This window comes from Bactrocera dorsalis, chromosome 2, assembly GCF_023373825.1.
Source record: "Bactrocera dorsalis isolate Fly_Bdor chromosome 2, ASM2337382v1, whole genome shotgun sequence".
NCBI lineage: Eukaryota > Metazoa > Arthropoda > Insecta > Diptera > Tephritidae > Bactrocera > Bactrocera dorsalis.
Genome location: NC_064304.1, coordinates 49,562,374 through 49,571,640, shown reverse-complemented (window position 1 = coordinate 49,571,640; position 9,267 = coordinate 49,562,374). Strand labels below are relative to the sequence as shown.

The 9,267-nt window shown below is 34.4% G+C and overlaps 1 pseudogene; it reads right to left on the bottom strand.

Annotated features, from left to right (window-relative positions):
* Positions 1-2,668: 2,668 nt before the first annotated feature.
* On the bottom strand, positions 2,669-7,620 carry LOC125776196 (uncharacterized; annotated as a pseudogene).
* Positions 7,621-9,267: the final 1,647 nt, after the last annotated feature.

Below are 9,267 nucleotides of genomic sequence, written 5' to 3'. Positions count from 1 at the left end.
ACGTATCTACAAACGCATTTTATCGATTACACCAAACTACAATACGCAACATTCACATGACTTTTGAATGTGAATTAGACAATAGTGGCGAATATGGTACGACCCATGTGTTGTCAACTTTGATGTGTTGTTAACTTCGATATTTACGCCGATAGAGTGGATATCCATCATTTCCAGCTTGTGTTTCAGAAAAGCACATGGATAATATTTCGCGCATTTATTGTCAGGCATACAAACCGAAGAGTGATTGTGGTGTCCGCAAGGTCCATGAATCATATTGGTTTTCATCACTTCATATTTATAATACTGGATCTTTCTCTGCATCATTAATTTCCGCAGAAATGAGTTCATCAATTTGATCTGGTGTGACAACCATCCACCATCCAAAGAAGAATATGCACGTGCGACAAACCTCTCTTTTGCCACTCAACAGAGTACATTTAGCATCTAACAGTACCACATATACCTACCCTACTCCAAGATAAACTCCATGAAACATCGTAACTGTTGTTTGAAAAGTCGTGCTGTGACATCGTGACGATCGCTTGCTTATTGACCGCGATCCATAATTCCGCACGTATGTCACCACATCCTGGGAGTACTTCTTGCCTTGCCTTGCCTTTGGCTGCCATACTTTGATGGACCGATATTAGGGCGACCTCTTCGTGGCTTCGTAACAAATTTCAATCTGCAATTGACCTCTTTGTGTGAAACGCACATAAAGTTTTCACTGAATAATTTTCAATAATTTTTCTTTTCAATAGCCGGAATAAAAAAGCAAGCGACCGAAATTGAACTATTCAAATAATTTACAAATCAAAATATTGAAAAACAAAACAAACAAAAATTGAAAAAAAATGTTTATGGAAAAAAGATACTTTTTGGAATTATCCTAAAAAAAAAAAATTTCCATAATTTTCTTAAGTATTCTCCTTGTTTGGGCGGAGACCTATCCGAATTGGTGGTAATCACCGAAATCGGTCCAGGCGTTCTCTAGTTATAAGCGTAGTAACTAACATCACTTTCTTTTATATATATAGATAGTTTTAATATTGATTTTTCTTACAAATATCAAATTGTCATCCATACATCATTACATAGCTGTCATTTGCGTTTTGTTATTCCAAGTCTGATTCTTTTTTGTTATTGTTATACCACGTTTTATAGTGACTGACGTTTCATGTCAAGTTACAGAGGAACGCTGTCGATGTAAGGTTGTTTTTATTGTTTTTTTTTTTTTTTGAAGAAATGAAATATTGAAATGATTCCTACAAACATGAATTTTGAACAAATGCTTATGATTTAAAATATAATTTTTGTATTTATGAGTTGTATTAAATTTTGACATAAAGAGATAAAAAGTATCCTATGTCCGTCTCCTGGCTCTAAGCTACCTCCCTACCAATTTTCAGCCAAATCTGTTCTGCCGTTCTTGAGTTATAAGTGATGTAACTAACACGACTTTCTTTTATATATATAGATTTTTCTTCGGCTTCTTGTTTCGTCTTTTTAATTATATTTTGTTATTTAAAACTGCGTTCTGGGAAACTTTGGCATTGTGTATATGTATATTTATGTAAATATTATTTTAAGTTATATCAATTAAGTATATATATGTATTGAATACATATATCTTCAATTTGTGATATTTTTAAATGAATTGTGTTGTTTTTGTTTTTTATTACATTAATTTGTTACGTTATGAATTGTTTTGTTTTTGTGTTCATTTATTATTTTAAATTGTTACATTAGTTATAAGAAATGTATTTATTTATCTATGTACATATTAGTACTATGTAGCATACATATTGTGATATTTTTTATGAATTGTTTTGGTTTCTGATGTTTATATATATTCTTTTAATTTCTTAACTATGTATTTATTTTTAATATGTACATATATATATATTTTTATGTTGTATATGGGTGATATAGGCCTACTGGGGAACCGAGCACCCAAAAATAATATCGGTAACGCGCTATTTGCATACCTCAGTGGTAGTGTGGAAATTGCAAAATGCCCAAAAGTAGTTTATAAAATGCCCAATCTAATATTTTTCAGCAGTGGCATCATTGGCAAATGTTATAAAAAATACGAGTTTTGACAGCTCTCTCTCGATTCAAAGAGTTTCGTATCATGTTATCCATGGTCTTTTCGACGACTGAACCGGGACTAATACAATTGCGATCTGTGGAGTGGGGAGAGCGCCCCGAGCGACGTTTTATACTTCGTTTTACTCCCAATGTCATAGCGACAGGCTTCTAGAACCCAGTGGGACTTGGAAGTAGGAAAGAATTGGATACTTCCTATTGAAAAAATAAGTAGAGGTACTTTCCTACAATAATACTATCTAATTTCGTTTTTCTGATCAATGTCATTGGAGCGAAGGACCTCCACTTCGCTTACGAATTCATATGACGGAAAATACTTTCCCCACACCTAATTTTGATTAACTCAGTAGGTAGTTACTATAAACCTAATATTTCGTGTGCTTCGAAGTACTTTCCCCACACCAATATTCTATTAATTCGGTAACTACTTACTATAAACCCAGTATTTCGTATACTTCGAAGTACTTTCCTCCAAACTATTTTTTCCATTACTAGTAACTACTTACTATAAACCCAGTATTTCGTATACTTCGAAGTACTTTCCTCCAAACTATTTTTTCCATTACTGGTAACTACTTACTATAAACCTACCAATAGCAGAAACAGTGGACACCATTAATTTTATTTAAATATTTTATTTTTTAAATTTTAATATGGAGTTTGTTTTAAAATGACGATTTTTCGCCAGTTTTAAAGCTTGTCGCAAGTCTTTAACAAACTCGCCATGGGAATATCCTTCCTTCATTGATGCCTCTGAAATCATAAAAATTTTTAGAAAATATGTATATATTTTTTCTTTCTAAAATTATTTACCAAACAAGCAGTCGATTAACCCCTTGCATTCCTTTAAGGAGTATTTGGACTCCTTTCGAAAATACCCTCAATAGATTTAATAATCCCCGTTTTGCCTATTATATTTTTAATGATTTTTATCTATAGAAAAATAGGTATAATATTTATTAGTCAAATAGTGAAACTTAAGGGATTATACATATAGACAACTTACATAGTCTGCACTGGAACCTGCCACTATATCTGCATTCAGTTTTTTTAATGCTTCCAAGTTGGACAACGGGAACACACTTCTCGTTCCATAGGAGCCTACATCTTTTTCAAATAGCTGCTTAAACATCGCCAACGTTTCTGCTTGTTGTCTCTTTATGATGTTTTGGTTGGCTATAATGATATCAAGTTTTTCTAATAAACACAAACATTTTGATTAAAAACATTAAAATTATGAACTTTGTTATTGACATTACCTTCTAATTTAGTGTTATTCGTTGTATTTATATTGGTAAACTCGCTAGAAGCGATAAAAAAATCAGAATCGGGGATTTGCGACTTAAATAAAGACATCTGCAATTAAACATAAGTGTAAAAATTTTCATTAAAACATACATATAAAATTATTAGATATCTAAAATTTTAAAAATATTACCAGATGACGTTATGAAGAATGGGCATCATGACGATTTGTTCTCCATAAGGCAAAGCTGTATATTTATAATTTATATCACTTATTTTGAATATTTCTAAATCAGAACAAATATCTTTACTCGCTATTACTATTCCTAATGCTGACAAAGATTGGACTGGTTGCGTGAAAAAATTATCAAAGTTCAAAACTCTATTGCCCACTATATATTTCTCATCATCTATTTGCTTAAATTCCTTAATTTTGAAGGGAATGCAAGGAGTTATACAGCAGTAATTATTGGGTTGAATTGTTGATAAAAAAAAATGGCTTTCAAATGAAATTATTTCTCCCAAACGATTTGTTTTAAATCCAACCACTGGACTTTTTGATGACACTACTACTTCATTTACATATAAATTATTAAGCTGTTGAAGAACTCTTGTTGGGCATTTAATTTTGTTTTTTATGTCTTGCATGAAATTCTCAAACTTGTATGCAGTAAAGTCCATGATAAACCCTATTTCTCTTATGCACTGCGGTAAATGCAGCAAATTATGTACATTATAAGTAACTGCCTTCTCAGAGTAGAGCTGGGGAAACAGAATTACAAATTTCTTTAATAGCTGGTCGCTTACATCCAAGTTATCAAAATAGCTTTTTTTAGAACATAACAAACGATAGGCGCAATGCAAAATTAAAAAATGATTGTAAAGCTCATCACTAATAATGCCTTTCAAAACAATAGGGCCAGTATACAAAAGAAACTGCCTAAACTCAGTTGCCTTCCAGAATTTTAATTCATCGAGGCTTCTTGGTTTTCTTGAAAATTCTTTTGGCATAAAAGTACCTAAAGCAAGTAACCGTCTTGAAATCAGTTCTTTATCTTTTTTTTGCAATTTGAAATTATTTGTATTACGGTTTATAATGCATATCAGCATTTTTTTTGTAACTCCTAGATCCAATAAATGCATGGGATCTAGAGGAAACTGCGATACCATTTTTATTCCAAGCTTTTCGAGTTCTGAAGGAATGTTTTTAAACATGTTATTATGATGTTCTGGGTGCACACGATTTTTAAAATCTAAATCCGTCCTTTCATCGCACCTTGTGGTGCTATAAACCACAACATGTTCAATTGTTTTCCCTTTCTGTGTGCATTTGTGGCAACCATAATGAGCATTGTGACCTACAACCCCTGTAATATAAGCTCTTGCAGGGGCGTCACAAATAAATGCTCTTATCTTTACAGCTATAGGTTGTTTATTGATGAGAACTCCTTCTTGCATTATTTTTTTTAAATCATTATTAAAATCATGTAGGTATTGATCTACACTTACAGGTTTAGAGCCACCGATAAACGCTCCTATTAAAAATACATATTTTTCTTGCATATTTTCTATTGAGCCTAATATTGGCCATAGCGACCTTTTGGAACTTTTAAATAAAGGAAGACCATCAATGCCTATATCTATCACTATTTCAGACATGTTTTTAATCCTATCAGAAATTTTTTGTAAATGATATCTAATGCCTATATGGAAATATTCGCCAGGATGAACGCTTTTTACAATAATTTTTTCGTTTTGTCCTATTAGACCATGTAACGACAAAGGGACATCCAAGCCTTCATCTTGCAAAATTGATAATAATGAGTTTACTGAATTTCTACTTGGGCTGTACTCAAAGTACCACTTTTTCAGTTTATATTTTAAATCATTTTTTTTTAAGTTAGATGAACTTGGATTATCTAGAAAAAAACAAACACGTGGTAATTCAAAAAAAAAAAGGTTATTTACAGTGACTCACACGTCTAACTGGACGCGTGCATTGCCAATGATGGCACCCTCCAATCATATAGTGAACATTTTAAAAATGATACATATGATACATCAAATTAAAGGAAAAATCTTCTATTTTATTTTTAGAAACTTAAAAATAGTAATAAATTTATTCACTGCGTAAAATTTAGAGAAATAGCTCGCAACATATACAATTTGTTCCACACAACTAACCGGAAAATTACAAGAAGTAACCTTCTACATGTAACGATACTTCTGATCGTTGTGGAATTCCACTGGAATAAACACTGAATATTATTTTCAGCATATTAGTAGTTACCGGTAAGTCTGTGAGTAAGCCACACAACAATATTACACCCCCACGTGCTCATTCTTGTATCGAAATTCTGAAGCTAATTATTCAGTTATGGGAAGAAAGAAAAACCATTAAAGATATTTCGGAGATTGTGAAAAGAATTAATTCAACTGTCTTCGATATTATAAAAAAGTTTGAGAAGGAAAATAGGATCAATAATATTAGTAGAGCTGGTCAAGGAAAGAAGCTAACACAAGCCGAAGAAAAGTTTACACTGAAAATTGTTGAAAAAAATCCATTTTCCTCGGCGGAAAATGTAAGAAACATATTGGAAAATGAAAAAGGGAAGAAGGTTTCAGCTGAAACAATTCGCCGCACACTTAGAAGCTTCGATTTACATGGTACAGCAGTTATAAAAAAGCCGTACATACACGAAAAAAATAGAATGAATAGGCAAGAATTTGCGAAATTGTATTTCAAACTGCTTGATGAGTTTTGACAAAGGGCAAATGGCATAATTTTGATTTAGTAATCATAAAACCGTATTATTACTTCTTTTTCAAGGTTCTTTTCACACACGAAAGCAAGTTTAACTTGCAGGGATCTGATGGCTGAAGTTTTGTATGGCGGCGTCCCAACGAAGCTTACTTGCCAAAACATACTAGGGCAACACTTAAGCATGGTGGTGGGCCAGTAATGGTTTTAGGATGCATATCGGCTAAAGGAAGGGGCAACCTGCTTTTTGTGCAAGGTATTATGTATGGTTTCCAATATGTCGACATTTTAAAGGAAATTTTAAAGCAGTCATGTGTCACATTGGGAATTAAAGACAATTTTACAATTTACCAAGACAACGATCCGAAGCACAAATCGGAGATTGCTCGTATTTGGTTAATATACAATTGCCCTCATGTACTGGGGACACCTGCCCAATCCCCAGATCTGAACGTTATTGAGCACGTATGACAAGAAGTCAGTCGAAAAGTGTACTAAAGACAGTATTCCAATGTTGCTGGGCTCAAAAGGTCTATTTTGGAGGCTTGGAACACAATACCACCAGAATTTTGTCAAAAACTTGTCGCCTCTATACCAAGGCGACTAAAAGCAGTTTTATCTGCAAAAGGATATGCTACGAAATATAAGTAATCATTAGCTTTTTAAAAAATCCGGTTAGTTGTGTGGAACGAATTTTATATGTTGCGAGCTATTTCTCTAAATTTTACGCAGTGAATAAATTTATTACTATTTTTAAGTTTCTTAAAATAAAATAGAAGATTTTTCCTTTAATTTGATGTATCATATGTATCATTTTTAAGATGTTCACTATATGATTGGAGGGTTCCATCATTGGCAATGCGCGCGTCCGGTTAGACGTGTGAGTCACTGTATGTTGAGTTTAACTTACTATCATCAATTTCATTGGAAATGTCTTCCATAAATATTTCGTTTTCATTGGAAATGTTTTCCATAAATATATCATTGCTTGTAGATTCTGCTTGCACATTTTGTAGTTGCGTTCTAGCTAAATGCGCAGCTGCTAATCTTTTTATATGACGTTTGCCGAAACCGCGTATCATCTGATAATATTATTAGTATGTACCATATGTATGTACATGTATATAACATATTTAATAAAATTTAATGATTAATAAAATTTGATGTTAGTACTTACCTTGATAACTATATATGTATGTATAGATAGCTCCACTTTTATTTCTATGCACTTTATATTTATTGCTTAATTTATTTGCAACACCCACAAACAAAATTCTTCTTTAAAGTGACAAATAACTTCATGGACGAGAACGTCTACCAAAAAATGCCGTTACTTCTTGAAAAAAAAAATTCAACATATCAAATACAACAACAGAAATTTGTACAAGCATACAATTTGCTGAAATCGTATTGTGGTTGGTAATGAGTTTTATTTTTCAAGTGAAATTTAAATAAAATTCAACATGATCTGCTAGAATACAATAACAGAAATTTGTACAAGCATACAATTTGCTGAAATCGTAAGCGGCTTAGTAGCGAGGTTGAATTAAATTTATAAACCTTTTCTTCATTGGCATACCATCAATTTACGAAGTAATCACTTTCATCTTCCATAGCCAATAAGTACTTTCAAAACTAATGAAATATAGAAGTACTTTTTCCAAGTTCCACTGGGAAGTGACAAATAAATGTAATGGGTTATAATAGTAATATGAACGTAAAGGTGCTAAGCGCGGTCGATTCGACTACGCGCGCCCGCTTGAAGGTTAAATCGCGTATGCTGCGAAAACTATTAATTATAGAACAAAATCGACACATTTGCAGATCATATAATTCTCTAAAAAATTTCGCGACAGCATATGCCTAACTATTATGGTTTTGTCACAATAAGTGTTTTATCACTTATACATATATAAATGCCACCGCTGTGAAGGCTCTTTTATTTACATATATTTTGGAATTAAATCGTAAAAAAACACCCCCAATGAAAATTAATAATCAGTCTCGAGTGAGAGACCCCCCTTTTGATGACGACTATGGGATACGAAATAAGGACTATGATTTGAGGGCATGGACCTGAAATGTCCGGTCCCTTAATTGGGAAGGTGCCGCTGCCCAGCTGGTAGATGTCCTCGTAAAGATAAAGGCTGACATCACCGCCGACCAAGAAATGCGATGGACGGGACAAGACAGATGCGAGTAGGTCCTTGTAGCATTTACTACAGTGGCCATATAAAGGAGCGCAAGATTGGTGTGGGATTCGTGGTGGGAGAGAGACTGCTTGGCCGAATACTATCATTCACTCCGGTGAATGCACGTCTAGCCACAATCCGCATCAAAACGTGGTTCTTCAACATATCGCTGATTTGCGCCCACGCCCCGACGGAAGAGAAGGACGATGTGACCAAAGATGCCATTTATGAGTGCTTGGAGAGCACTTATGAGAGATGCCCCCGCCACGATGTCAAAATCGTGCTTGGCGACTTTAACGAAAGGGTGGAGCAAAAAACTCACGCCAACAAACACAAAGAAGGTTCGACGTCGAGAAGCTGCAATCACAACAGACAGCCGAACGATTTTCTACTCGGCTTGTACTCCTGCTCTCTGAGAGCACTCGTCATCAACTCATAATTCTCATCCTGCTATATGGTGCAGAGGCTTGGACGATGTCAACAACGGATGAGTCGACATTACGAGTTTTCGAGAGAAAGGTTCTGAAGAAGATTTATGGTCCTTTGCGCATTGGCCACGGCGAATATCGCACTTGATGAGCTGTACGAGATATACGACGACATTGATATAGTTCAGTGAATTGAAAGACAGCGGCCACGGCTAGGTCATGTTGTCTGGATGGATAAAAACACTCCAGCTCTGAAAGTATTCGACGCACTACCCGCCGTGAGAAGCAGAGGAAGAGGAAGACCTCCACTCCGTTGGAAGGACCAAGTGGAGAAGGACCTGGCTTCGCTTGGAATACCCAATTGGCGCCACGTAGCGAAAAGAAGAAACGACTGGCGCGAGGTTGTTAACTCGGCTATAATCGCGTAAGCGGTGTCTACGCCAATTAAGAAGAAGTATGAAATGATTGTTTATTGCCCGTGCGAAGGCGGTTGTACGTATCACCTAAACTAAACGATATAGATATAGGG